The following is a 13609-nucleotide window of genomic DNA, read 5'->3' on the forward strand; positions in this document are numbered from 1 at the left end:
CAATTTGTATTTGCTACATTTCAGGCAAGTAAATAGTTCAGATCCCTTTAGCTTTGAAAACTAGAAGGGACTTTTTTTTTTTTTTCCAAGTAAGCTGGGGTGTGGGGAGCTGGAAATCTAGTTGTTGAGATCAATAGAAGTTTATAACACAGAAATCAGAGCACAAAGTCTCTGGAGTAAGAAAGACAATATGAATCTGTTTTTAAGGGGAAAGGAAGAGGTTACTGCTGCTATCCTCAGGTCCTTAACATTGTCTGGTTTCTGTGGCATTTCACCTGATGTTTACAGCAGTTGAAAATACAGTATCCTGGAACATGAGGCTGACACCTCAGTGCCTTCCAAATGGGTGTCACTACATGTCCAAAGTGAAGTAAGGAGTAAAAGAAGAAATGAAGAGAAGGAATGGGAAAACGTATTGGGAGCTTTATTAACATTATTTTCAGAACTCCTTTAGGGGGTTGGTTAGGCAAGAAAAAGCCCCTAGTGAACAGCCAGATGCCATGTCAACTGAGGATGGGGCAGGACTTGTAGGAATCTCACAACCCATAATGCTGGGCTGTGCAAAAAGAGATGCAGTTGTGTAACAATGATCTATAACTAAAAGCTATTTTTAAGCCCTCTCTGTATGATATCCATGCATAGCCTAGTCCACACCCCCAGTGCACATTGCCAATTAACCAGGGAACTGGGGTTCTCTACTTAAAGAGAGTGTTCAAAGTGTATCTGCAGCTGCAGAGAGCTACAGCTCTTTAACATACATTTATATATAGGCAGTGTAAAGCTGAAACTGTGAATTGTATAGATCTCAGAAAATGTTATCCATCATTTGAGAGGTGGTATAACATGAATAAAGCATCTGAAAGTGGTGACTTCTTCATCCTCCATATAAAAGCATTCAGCGAGACTGCCCCCTGCAGTGTCCTTGTACTAAGATGTCACCACTCATCTCTAATCACTGAGTAAGGAAGTAAAAATTGAAACATAACAAATAGCCTAAAGCTAAGAAATACGTCGATGTACCAGATGTCATATCAGCCAACTCCTGCAGTGGAAACTGTGCAATAACTCTGCTGATAATTGGCATCTTATGATAGTGAACCCCTCCTCTCCCATTCTCCTAGGTTCTGCCTGTTTGTGTTCATCATGTGCTTCAGGGTCTAGCTCAAAATGTGAATAGGAGACTAGAATATGCACTACACATAGACAATGAAACAAATACCTGGCATGGGGGGCTCATAAAGAAAAAAAAATAATAAAAAGATATTAACAAGTATCTGACAAATGTCAGAAAAAAAAATACATTATTTTTATTTTTTTTAATGTGGTCTGTCTACCTTCCTCATTTAATTTGTAACTTAAGCAGGTTTCTTCAAAGCAGCTGCCTACATTTGCTATCTACCTTTTGAAGCATCCCACTGCTCTCTCCAGAGGGTTGAGTTAAATGGGTAGGATCTCCACCTAGAGGCACACAAAGGCAGCTACCACGCAAAGCAGTCATTTCCATCAGTAGTATGGACTCGGTATGTGCTGAAAAATTAGATGTAACTGAAGTATCTCAGGTGGAGAAGCCCCACATTTCATTACAATTTACATTCTATTACAATTTAAATTCTATTACAATATATATTTTATTATAAATAAGGATCAGAGATATATTTTGATAAAATTGGGAAACTATTAGAGTTTGATTTATTGTTAGTAGCAAACAGGCTGACTACTGAGGTATAATTAGACTGTGGTACCCACTACACAGACATACATGCTCAGGCCTGCACTTATGCACTACAACCAGTTTTATTTAGTCATCACTTTGAGCATGATTCAACTGCAGAGTAGGCTATAAAGAGTCCAGAAGAATTATTTCTCTTTCCCTTCCTGCACTGTACTACTGTTGGAATTTGACTGAAGTTCCTTACACCAGTCAACGCAAGCAAGGAAAATTTTATCTGACTACTACTATCTTCTTCAAGCACTTTGTTAAAATATCCATACCAGAATTCAGCCTAAAATTATAAATATTCATAGTCCTGAGAAAGGTTCCCTCGGTAAAAGAGTTGTTTTCTGTTAAGATTGAACTGGAGTTCATTAGATTCCAGAATTTATTCTCTAAAGGAACAGAGCCATTATAGGTAAGCTTTCTCTCTGCAGCCCAGTTTGAACTGGAGGCACAGCAGTTCATTATCTTCATATCAGCTATCATGCCTGTACTTTTAAATAGAAAAACCTTATGAGAGCTACACAAAGTTTCTGGGTGACAAGCAGCAAAGCTAGGGAAGAGGTGAGGGTTCAGAAGGCTGAGAGAAACAAGCTCATAATTTGTTCTGAATACCTGGAGCTAATGCATAACAGAAACGAATCCCTCATTTAAAATTTATACATAAAAGAAAAGAAAAGAAAAGAAAAGAAAAGAAAAGAAAAGAAAAGAAAAGAAAAGAAAAGAAAAGAAAAGAAAAGAAAAGAAAAGAAAAGAAAAGAAAAGAAAGAAAAGAAAAGATTACACGCTCTTTATGTTTGTGGGTGTTTGTTTTTTTTTCCTAGTTTGAAAGAGTTTTTTTCTGCCAAAGCCTGCAAAAATATTGATAATGAAAAAATAGTAAAGAATGATAAGACAGTAAATGGGGTCTATCAAAGAACTGCTGATTAAACCCCTCATCCTGCCAGTGTGTCCAGTAAAGATACTGTGACTGTGATTTCAGTGAATCTCTGCAAATCTCTCCAAGGTTTGGAGGTCCTTGTGGGACCCTGAATAAACTTATTTTATGAGTCTTAACAGTGGGAGTGGACAGTGGAGACTCTTACTGTTTGCTGCAAATTTTGCAACATTCAGCAGTGTCTCTGTCAGGAATATTAATATATTGTGGGCCCAAAGAGACTCTTACTGAAGTTAAAAAAATACTAATAAATCTTTCTTTTTCCCTTGATTGGAAGTGGTGCTAGCATGCTGCTTTTATCAGTGATTTCCTTATTCACTCACTTAGATCTAGCAGGCTCACTTGTGAGATGTCTCTAGCTTATCCCAAAACCTTCTTTGGAAGTATCTTTGCTCAGCAAATGCCTTTTAGAGTTCTTATCAGTCCATTATGGTCACTCTTATATGAAGTACTCAAGAGCTTTAAAATCTAATCCCTTCAATTTCTGTGTCCATTAATCTAGGGCATTTTTACACATCTTCCATCTTACTTAACAGCTTACCTAAGACATAGATTAGAAGTATAGAGAAGAAAACTGACTCAAATATAAAAGGATTTGGCCCAAAATCTTTGCAAGAATTTAAGCATATATTGTATTCTAGTTCAAACTTGTTTCTTAGAGGACAACTAAATTTTTTATTTTTATTTTTTGGTCTGGATTTCTGCAGACCAATTTAAGGTAATGGTACTGAAATGGGAAAGTACATAATTAGTTCTATACCTTACCAGAAAAAAGTCATACTGAAATTCCCATAACAGAATCCATATTTCCATGTCCATTCTGCAGTCTGAGATTTTTTGTTTTGTTTTGTTTTTGTTTTGTGAAAGAGATATAAGATCCAATACATACACAAGTTTGTGTTCCTCTCCTTTCTGGAAATATGGTAACAGTACTTACACTCATAGAACACTTTAAAATCTCAGATGAAGTGCTTGATATAGCTAATTATAAACATAGTTGATCACAGCTATGCATGTTTACAGTGAGACTGCATGATCATCTCCCCTTTTGTGGACAGAGAACCTCAAAGATTAAATATTCTTTGCCAAGAGAGGCAATGTTTATTTAGAAATTTGTGTTTTTTTTTTTTTTGTTTTTTTTTTTTTGTTTGTTTGTTTGTTGTTGTTTGTTTTTTTTTTTTGTAGTTTTTTATGTTCAGTTACTACATTATTATAAGCTCTCTAAGTCTCCGACTGTGTCACATTTCACTAAATGACTGCTACCTACTTTAATTACACTGGCCTGTTGCAGACTAATTGAATTTTTGCTCCACTACAGGTTTAAGAAATCCGTGTCTAATTCTAGCTCTGATGCATGGCTCCAGATATTGGTCTCAACACACTGCAGTTACACTTAACAAGGTAAAATACCTTAGCTTTGCCTATTAATAATTCACCATGGCATTAACAGAAGCCCCTATCTTATGTTAAACAATAATGTAATGTTTAACAAGGTTAACTTAATAACAGGAAACTGGGGGACTCGTCTCTGACCATGTACCTTCTGTTAAAATTATATTTAGCATCACTGGGCCAGGAAGACTGGAATGCATAAGCAAATAGTCTCAAGCTCTCTACTTATTTTGATTTTTAGAGAGACATTACGAAGCTTGATCATTTCAAACTTTGACCTCTTACATGCTTTTAAAAACTAAAAAAAAAACAAAAAACAGGAACATTTGAAATGCAAGCTTTCAAAATTGCTAAATGTGACTATTTGAAAACAAAGTTATTCAAAGCCTGAGGGGTAATAACTAACACAGTATAGAGAAAAGCAGGCAATTATTGTGTAAATAGATTTGCAGATCTGCACTGTGAGGCATGAAAAGGTTGCACAGAAAACTATCCCCGTGTACTATGGCTTCAGCCTCTCTATCATGCAAAGCAGTAGTTTATGACTGCTAAGCCTGATACCCTATAACCCAGCCCCTGTCACAGGAGCTGCTTGGAAACAGGTATGTAGAAAAAAGTGATTTTCCACAGAGGATTTTGCACATTGCTCTTTTCACTTCAGAAAGGAAGACAAAGAGATACAGAGCTGCTACTGGGTCATGGTGATAAATGTAAATTATGTTCCTTCCACATCTCATTCTTATTCCAAGATGAGTTAAAAAAACAACCAACCAACCAACCAAACAAACAAAAACTTCTGACAAATTTTTTGATTTTGAAATTCAGGGATAGTGCTGTTATATTTTACTATAGGGCATACTTTACTTTCACGGCAGAAACACTATGTCAGCTTCACTAAGACTGTTGCTAGATTTACTTGACATGTATGAAGTCAATTGCTATCCCATTTCTGGTTTTGAGGATCTCAAACTGTTTTTATTAATATCCTGAAATTCCATAATTGTGCTGTAGGTTACTCACTCCTTTCCTTCAGCAGACTTATCTGCTGTTTTCTGCATGTTTGCCATCTCTGCTTCCTTACCTGAGATCAGCTTTCCACAGTGAACTTATCTGAGGAAGAAAAGACTACTCTTCTGCAATGTCACCACATGGCCCAGTTCATTCAATCTAATACCATCTTTCTTCAAAACTCTTTAAATCATTGCTTGATGGTAAAACAAGCTTATGGGAAATGAAATGCTCTCTAGATAGGAGTACCATCTTGTAATATTCTTAGGGAACAATGTCCTCCATCAAACTGCTGATTCCCTGGGGTGTCATGTCTGAGATTAAATCCCTCCCATTGTGCCATGCAGCAGCAGAAGAATTGCTCAGTAAGAACTGCTGCATTGCAACATACCTCTGTGCAGCACAACCATATTTGATGGGCCTAAAGAAAGACCTACCAGGAAGTGTGGAGGAAGAGAAAATAAATGAAATGAAAACAAGAAAGAAATTATAGAAAAAAAAAAAAAGCTGATGACCAGACTGAGCCGTGAATGCAGAAGAAGGGAAGTAAATGAAGAGAAAGCAAGAATGACTGCAAGAGAAATGAAGAGTTCTGCAAGAGTGTTCACCTGGGCTCTTTGAAAAATATGAATGTATTTCTACAACCTCTGGATGTAATGACAATTTACATGGTTTTCAGTTCTCCTGACACTTGCTATTTTTCAATGAAATAATTTTAATCTTTTCTGTTAGAACTGAAGTGAATAACAACACAAATGAATATTTCTAAAAATTTCTTTGAACACCAGTGCCCATTTTAACTCCTCACCTTCCTTTTCTCCAGAGAAAATAAAAGAAACCAAACAAACAGATAATGTAAACCTCCTAAATAAAATACCCTCAATTCAGGGTATTGAATCAGGCCAATTTTAATTTTGTTTTGAACTGCTTCTTTGAAGTAGTGGAACATTTCCACACAAGTCTTATGAGGAGTAGCTAAGAGAACTGGGCTTGTTCAGTCTGGAGAAGAGGAGGTTCAGGGGAGAACTTATTGCTCTGTACAACCGCCTGAAAGGAAGTTGTGGGGAGCTGGGCATAGACCAGGGAGGTGGTGGAGTCACCATCCCTGGGGGTGTTGAAGGAAAAGTTGGATCTGGTGCTTAGGAACATGGTCTAGTGGGTGATATTGGTGGTATGGGGATGGTTGGATCAGATGATCTTGGAGGTCTTTTCCAACCCTAACGATTCTATGGTTCTATGATTTCAAACAATAACAAAAATATTAAGAAAGTTTCACGCAGATTAAAAAAAAAACTTTTCTGCTTAGTTTCAGAAGCTGTCTGTGTTATTCCATGCCAGCCCATGGAGACATTGATGAGCAGTCCTTTATGTTTCTTGCTTATTGATCAAAAGTCTCAAAGCATTGAGTGACTTGAGGATCTGAAATCTCACCTCCAAAAGTCATTCAAACATTTCATTTCTTATATCCTGCTGTCATTTACTGAGACTTGATCACCATAATCTCTTTGGAGAATGAGGTTGAAATGATTTATTTAAAGTTAGACTTCATTCCCTAATTAGGAATAGTAATATATTCAGTTTTTCTATAGAGATGATTTTTCACTCTGTAGATTGCTATTGCTGTTTCCTATGCTGATATTTATGGTGTGGATATTAACTTACTTCCTTCTTTCCCTGTCATTCTTTTCTTGTTCAGTTCTGCAAAAAAGCCATGATTTTAGATCCAGGACCCCTGACAATCAATTCTGTGATGGGTCTGCCTCCAAAAGGTATGAGATTCAGATAATACCAGCAGGATTTAGGTATTTATGTCAAGGTAAAGCTTATTTCAGAGGGGCTGAAATCATTGCAAATTGCATTTTTTTAGGATTTCTGTATTCTTGCTTGTGATCCCTTGTGAATACAAGTCACGCAAACATACAATGGAAAGAAATTACATGAAGTAAACAGTGAAGGAGATGTGTTACTGAACTCCTGGGACCCCTGGAGCCTGGTGTCCAGAACACTATGTCTCTGCTGTCTCAGATGAGTTGGCAGAGGCACAGCTCAGCACCACGGAACAGCTGCAGCTTTCCATAGAGTCACGTCCTGGGGATTTGAGTTGTCTTTGTGTCTCCATCCCTTCCCTGCCTGCTGTATTACTAAGTGCTGCCCCCACATCTCCTCTCCTCTCCTTAACATGGACACTTCTCCCTCAGATATGACTGTAGCCTATGTTCTGAGACAGACCCACATCACTCTTTTCTTGTAGCTTCCTTTTTTTTTTTTTCCTTTCAGCCTAGTGCAGCACTTGGTTCCCCTTCAGCCTCTCTCACTTCTTCAGCCTCTCTCACTTTTCTCATCATATTCTTTACTATTCTGCAGTTCAGATCAGTCTGTCACACTGTCACATTTTCTTAGGTTACACTGTATTGTTTTCCTCATCTTCTCGTTTTTCTTTAGCTTCTTCTTTTTGCTGGCAGTGCCCAGCTCCCATTCCTCTGAATAATTCCAAATGCAGAAAGGTGAGAGGGCTCATGCAGTCTTACAGAAACCTCCTAGAGCGTCTAGCAGGAATTGATGCTGTGATGACACACTATGGTGCTATCCTCCCACTTGAAATAAATATTGGGTGATGATGAGGATAAGTTCTTCCATACAGCTTATAGAAACTATCCTAACCTTTATTTTTTTTTATGGTTTTTTTTTTTTTTTTTTTTTTTTTTTCTGAATTTTGCAAGAAACTGTTACTTCAGGACTGACTGTTCCAAAATCATGAGAGCCAGTTTTGCTCCTTGTTTGATGACAATTAATACTAGAGCACTGTACCCTATATATTACTACCCTGTATGTTATGTAAGAGAAGTAATGGAAATTGTTTTGAATGAGAAATGCATCAGATCTGTGAGTGGAGCATCACATGTAGCCAGTCAAGACTGAGGTGCTCTGCCAAAACTTGTGTTTGACTCTGAAGTGAATCAGATCCATCTGAGAAGAAATTCTATTTAGTAAGTAAAAAGAATGGTGTATTGTGAGGTTAGATTGAAGGGTTTAATAATAGAACAGCAGAGAAGTGGCAATATTCAGTATTAGAAATGACAGTGCTGAGGGGAAAATAAAGTGGTATCCTTACCTAATTTATGTATATATAGTAAATAATTATATTAAATATAGAATGTATGTAATATATGTTCATTTTTTTCTCATAAGCAAATTACACCAACATAGCTGCTGTGCTCATTAGCAGTGATATGACCGGATGGGAAGGTAGAAACCGAATGGGAGGAATGAGAAGAACATCTACCTAATTTTTCTTTACAGAAATTTTTGTTTCTCAGCTTCTCTAAGAGTCTGAGACTGAACAAAGCCTCAGTGACACCACACTGATTTGCAGATGTCAGGTACCCCAGTCATATATGCTTTGTGGTAATCTTTTAGAAGTGTATGGCTTGGCTCAAAGGCACATTTCACAGCTTCTTGTTCTCAGTTACTCACATGATAAGACTGTGACTTCAAAGGGACATCTAAAGGAAATGTTTGGAGAAAAAAAGAGAAAGAATGTCTATTGTGTTGTGTCACCCCCCACCTTATTTTATTTTATTTTTTTCCAGTTCATGATATAACAGGCTTAGGATACTTTGGTATAGCTGCTTCTCAGTAGGTTATTTTTTCCTTCTTACTTGACAAAGAACACACACACAAAATTGACAGTCAGGGAGAAAACTGTGTGATCCTAATCCACAGGCAGTCATCTTAAAGTGGCTTGTCAAAGTGCAGGCAGGTGACTTTCATAGTATAAGCAGGCTCCTTGGGACAAGCTGGAATGATGTCCAAGGTAGTGACTCTCAGGCTTTTTCACATCAGGACTCATAAAGTAAATAAAGTCTCTGAGAGTTGTTGGTGTCTTTCCAGTCTTTAGGCAACATCTCAGAGATGATGTTTCCTCCTATTTCTAGGTGCAAATGATGTTCAGTTCTAATTCAGTCAATTTCAAAATTTTCAAGTTGTTATCCGTAATACCAATGTCCTTCACTTAAATGAAGTCCTAAATGGCTTTCAGCTTTCATGAAATATCTCGAATATATATATATATAAATATAATATATATATATATATATTTTTTTTTTTTTTTTTTTTTTTGGGGGGGGGAGAGATAGGGGAAGGGGAAGACAGACAATATAAAAAACATACATACATTAGGATTAGATTTTTTATATATTTTTAATGAGTTTGGGATCTTTGTGTTTTAGTCTGAGAAATACCATACAATGATATTGAATGGTTGATACACAGAATGACACTGAATGGTTAAAACACAGACACTTTTGTTTGTAAGGAGAGGTAATAGAGAGGTTTACAGTCAGGTTAATGTTTAACCTCCAAGGCTTTCTAATGCTATGGTTAGAAAATGCCCTTTAAATTTAATTATCTGCTTCTTTACATTTACTATTTCACAAATGAACATTTTAAAATGTCAGTCATCTCTCTTTACAGACGTCTATAATAATTTTGTATCCACTCATAATGATGCTGGTCATCCTAAGTAAATGCCACTTAGCCCACCATGCCATTGACAGCATCATTTATTCTCTTCTTAATTGTCTGAGGTTTGCATAATTCAGACCATGTAATTCAAAGTATGCTTTCTTCTTTACCTCTCTACACATTATAAACAATTCAAATCTTAGCAGATTGTGATTTTTCATCTAAATGATGACCATTTTAATAAGCCAAGTAGTAAAACTCTTGGTAGCTATTTTATATTGTCCTGAGAAAATAATTATTCCAGAAAAAGATCTAAAGTAAAAGTTGATTCTATGCAGTTATTAATGTTTTGACAAATAGAAAAGAAATCTCCGGAAGTAACTTAGTTTGGATTCTGCATAAGATACAATATATTATCTGAATACCTCATCTTAATACCAGCTTAATAACCTGTTGCCAGTACATTTTCTATATTGTCATATCAGTTTCTTAGATATTTGGAAGAACATATAACATTATTATTATTACTATCATCATCATTATTGTTACTGTTGTTGTTGTTATTATTATTCCATGGGGGATTTTGTGAGGGTCTGCTGTTTCTGAAAACAGGTGCAACAGAAACATGAAAATGGCATTGGCTTGACTGTGTGATAAGGTTGGTCCTTACAGGAATAGATGGCAAGGAAATATTTATCAACACAGTATCCAATATTTATCAAAATGGTGTCCAACTTCCTGCTTCATGTTACCAGCTTACAGTCCATGCTGACTGTCATCATTAGTTAGGTGATCAATGGAGAATGACAGCACAACTAGGTAAAAAAAATGCATGTCTTCCTAATTCTCATACTCCTGCATGAGATGATTCCTGGGGGCCTGGGAACCCTCTGCTGAGATGGAAAGGAAAGAAAGACTGGTACCATGGCTGCTTTATTTGCTCCAATGGTCTTGCTTATGTTTCTAAGACTTCACACAAGAGATGTCTCATTTATTCACAGAAGTTGGAAACAGGCAAAGGACAAAAAAGGTAAGGGATGTGGAAAAATACAGCACAATTCCTTACTTACACATTACAAAGAACTGCATTAATTCTCTCTTTTATTACCTTCATGGTAGGTATTACAAATACATAATCCATTTAGATCAAAGATAGCATAGTTGTATTATATTACATGTGCAAATAAGGTCAAGCACCCAAAAGATGGCTTTCCCAAATAACACTATTATTCCTGGTAACAAGATAAATGTCTTTTCTAGCTACTCCTGTTGGGTCTTGTGATTTACTTTATTTATGCCCCATACTTTTACACAATCTGTTTATAATGAAACATGGCAACACAGTTTGTGATTATTTTCAACTACTGATTTGGCAAAAAGACAAAGAGAACTGAACTCTTACATTTTTCCTGGGAAAATCTCTCCTTGCTGCCTTATAGTCTTCACAGGTGAAGGTGGTTTGATGCTCTACATCAATGGCTCAGTGCTCCAGACAGTGAGAAACTGATGCAATTTGACCTGAACTAAACAGAACCAATATGCTTTAAATTCCTGTATAAATACACATGGACTTCAAACTCAAATAGAAGTTTGAGTTTGAGGCATTCCATTGAATTTTTTATGTCCCTGTTGCCCACAGATTGAGATACCTTCTGTTCTTTCAATACTGGGAACGAGGATGATTTCTGAGAACAAGTAAATAGCAATCCAACGTATTCTGATACAAAGAGTGTATTGGTATTTGGCTAGGAATAACGGCAACATAGTAAAAGGAGGAAAAGTTCATGGCTTTCATACTAATGTTTGTTTTTCATAGTTATGTTTTGCAGTCTCCTGTGGTCAGAAAGTGGTTTAATCTGCCCGTGTTTGCTATTGTTAGTATAAAAGTCAAGCTTATAAAGTAAATGTGGATGGGTGAGCCAAAAGCTTTTATTTTACAAGGACATCTACAGGAAGTGATGAGGTGTTTCAGATTTTACTTTCTGCAAATGAAGCTCAGAAAGCAATGTTTGGGGCTTATAATCAAGCTGACACAGGTATTGATGATAAGGAATAACAAGAAGCTTAGTGCTTCATTTTAGATAAACCGTTCATATTTAGGATATGCACATATGACTGTCTTAAGCCAATGAACTCAAGAGCGCTCACGGCAATGTGTCATTTCTTGTTCCTGAACAGCCAAGACATGCTGTTTGGGGCTTCACCTCTTTCATCCCCTTGGGGCCCAAGAAAGGCAAGTAGAAAGTCTCCTGGGAGAAAAAACAGATGAAAGTTTTCTTTCATATAGAACATAAAAGAAAACTTGAATGAGAGATTGTTGTGAATAAGCTATGCTTGTCTCCCCCTGTCCAGGCAGTTTAAAATCAGGACTGAGGTTTAAAAAGTGTTTTGAATGTTTGTGAGTATATTTCTAAATGCTTTTGTCAGCTATGAAAGAATCATCCCACATGATTTGGCCTCACCACTTTGAGTGGGTAACAGTGTTCTGACTCTGATAGGTCTGTTTCCTTCAGAGTGAGACATTGGTGATACAAGGCAAGTGCTTGCAGGTGAAATTTCCTTATTTATAGAAACCCTTTCTGTCTCCCTCACCAGGGCCAACAGGATCACTAACAAAGTCTGTTTCTGGCAGGCACCCTGCAGGGATATCTGTGGCCCAGAAGCTCTCTTGGTTTCCATGAAAATCACCCAAAAATGAACATCCATCTCCACCCAGGCACAGCCTTTCCTTGCCAGCTCAGTTCTTGAGACTGCAGTTAAGTACATCTCTCAGAATGTGGATTTACCCCTGTGTACTTTGCAACAGGAAGCCTTGGGGAAGGACCTCATTAACCAGATAGGCTCCTGTGTTCCATTCATTGAACTTCAAAGATTGGGTCTCATCCCTCCTGACATTAACATGGTTTGTCATTATCTTTGGGGCCAATGGGCACCTTCTGTCCTGTGGCTTTCTTTAGTACTTGCTAGCTTCTAATGCCTTAATTTGAACCAAGCATGGTATGATGAGCTACTGTGCAATTTCACTGAATTTATGAGTGAATTTCAGCTGGGATTGTCTCTTGTGCAGCTGGGCAGTGCCTTGCACAGCAAGTTCCTTACACTGTCTGAAGTCTCTTGCTATTACTGAAGTAACAATTAGAGAATAATAGTGTTCATAACTTGTAAGTCATAGCAAAGGTATACAAAGAGATGTAACCTACAAAAGAGTTTCATATGTACTTGTCTCAAACTACAAGTTTAATTATAGTTCTTAAAAACATCCATGACTTGTCTATTCAGAAGATACCCATGTGCCTGTTCCTCTCATAAGACACATGTAGAAAATCTGTGAACAAAGAGCAAATGCATCCTGATGTTAGAGATCTCTGGCATATATTTTTTTTGTTTGTTTGTGCTGTTGTTATTGTCATTGTTATTATTATTTATTTATTTATTTATTTTTCCCCACGTGGTGGGAAGATTCTTTCCTTCCTTCCTTCCTTCCTTCCTTCCTTCCTTCCTTCCTTCCTTCCTTCCTTCCTTCCTTCCTTCCTTCCTTCCTTCCTTCCTTCCTTCCTTCCTTCCTTCCTTCCTTCCTTCCTTCCTTCCTTCCTTCCTTCCTCTTACAGCCTTGTCATTTTTTTTCTTATTCTATTTTCTTGGCTATCTCCTCTTATCCATTTTTTTATTCAAAGACCTGCTATAACATCAATAGTGGCCATAGCTGCCCCAGAAAATACAAAAGGTGGTTACAGATAACAGCTATTAAAACAAATATTTTTCCTGCTTTCTTAAGAAGAACCTTTACAGCCAAAGATAGAAAATCAAAACCCCACAATTCCTGAAAAGTATGATCTGTCTATCTGTGCATGTGTTTGTATGGAATGCAAATTTATATTCTGCTGTAGTTTTATAATTTTATAATTCCTTTTTGTCCTCTACTGATATATTTATTGATATAGTTTATCTGTGATGCATTGTTTTACTGTTTATATGTCTTCTTGTCATAATGAACAGAAGGGGATTTGGACAGAATTGTGAATATTAGACAAAGGATAACAAATCCAATGTATTCCAAATTATACTGGCTAATTAACAATAACCAGTGTTTCCAT

The 13609-nt window shown here is 36.8% G+C and overlaps 1 protein-coding gene across 9 annotated transcripts in view; it reads right to left on the minus strand.

Annotated features, from left to right (window-relative positions):
- The window catches only part of CHRM2 (cholinergic receptor muscarinic 2), a 110406-nt gene that overhangs the window by 15594 nt on the left and 81203 nt on the right, over positions 1–13609 (minus strand). For 3 of the 9 annotated variants that reach the window (XM_072039098.1, XM_072039080.1, XM_072039076.1), the window contains exon 2: positions 10918–11038. The exons of the other annotated variants lie outside the window; for them this stretch is intronic. The gene's annotated coding sequence lies outside the window, so the exon portion shown is untranslated. The remainder of the gene's footprint in view (positions 1–10917; positions 11039–13609) is intronic. 9 annotated transcript variants of the gene reach the window in all.

The sequence above is a fragment of the Anas platyrhynchos genome, chromosome 1, assembly GCF_047663525.1.
Source record: "Anas platyrhynchos isolate ZD024472 breed Pekin duck chromosome 1, IASCAAS_PekinDuck_T2T, whole genome shotgun sequence".
Classification (NCBI taxonomy): Eukaryota; Metazoa; Chordata; class Aves; order Anseriformes; family Anatidae; genus Anas; species Anas platyrhynchos.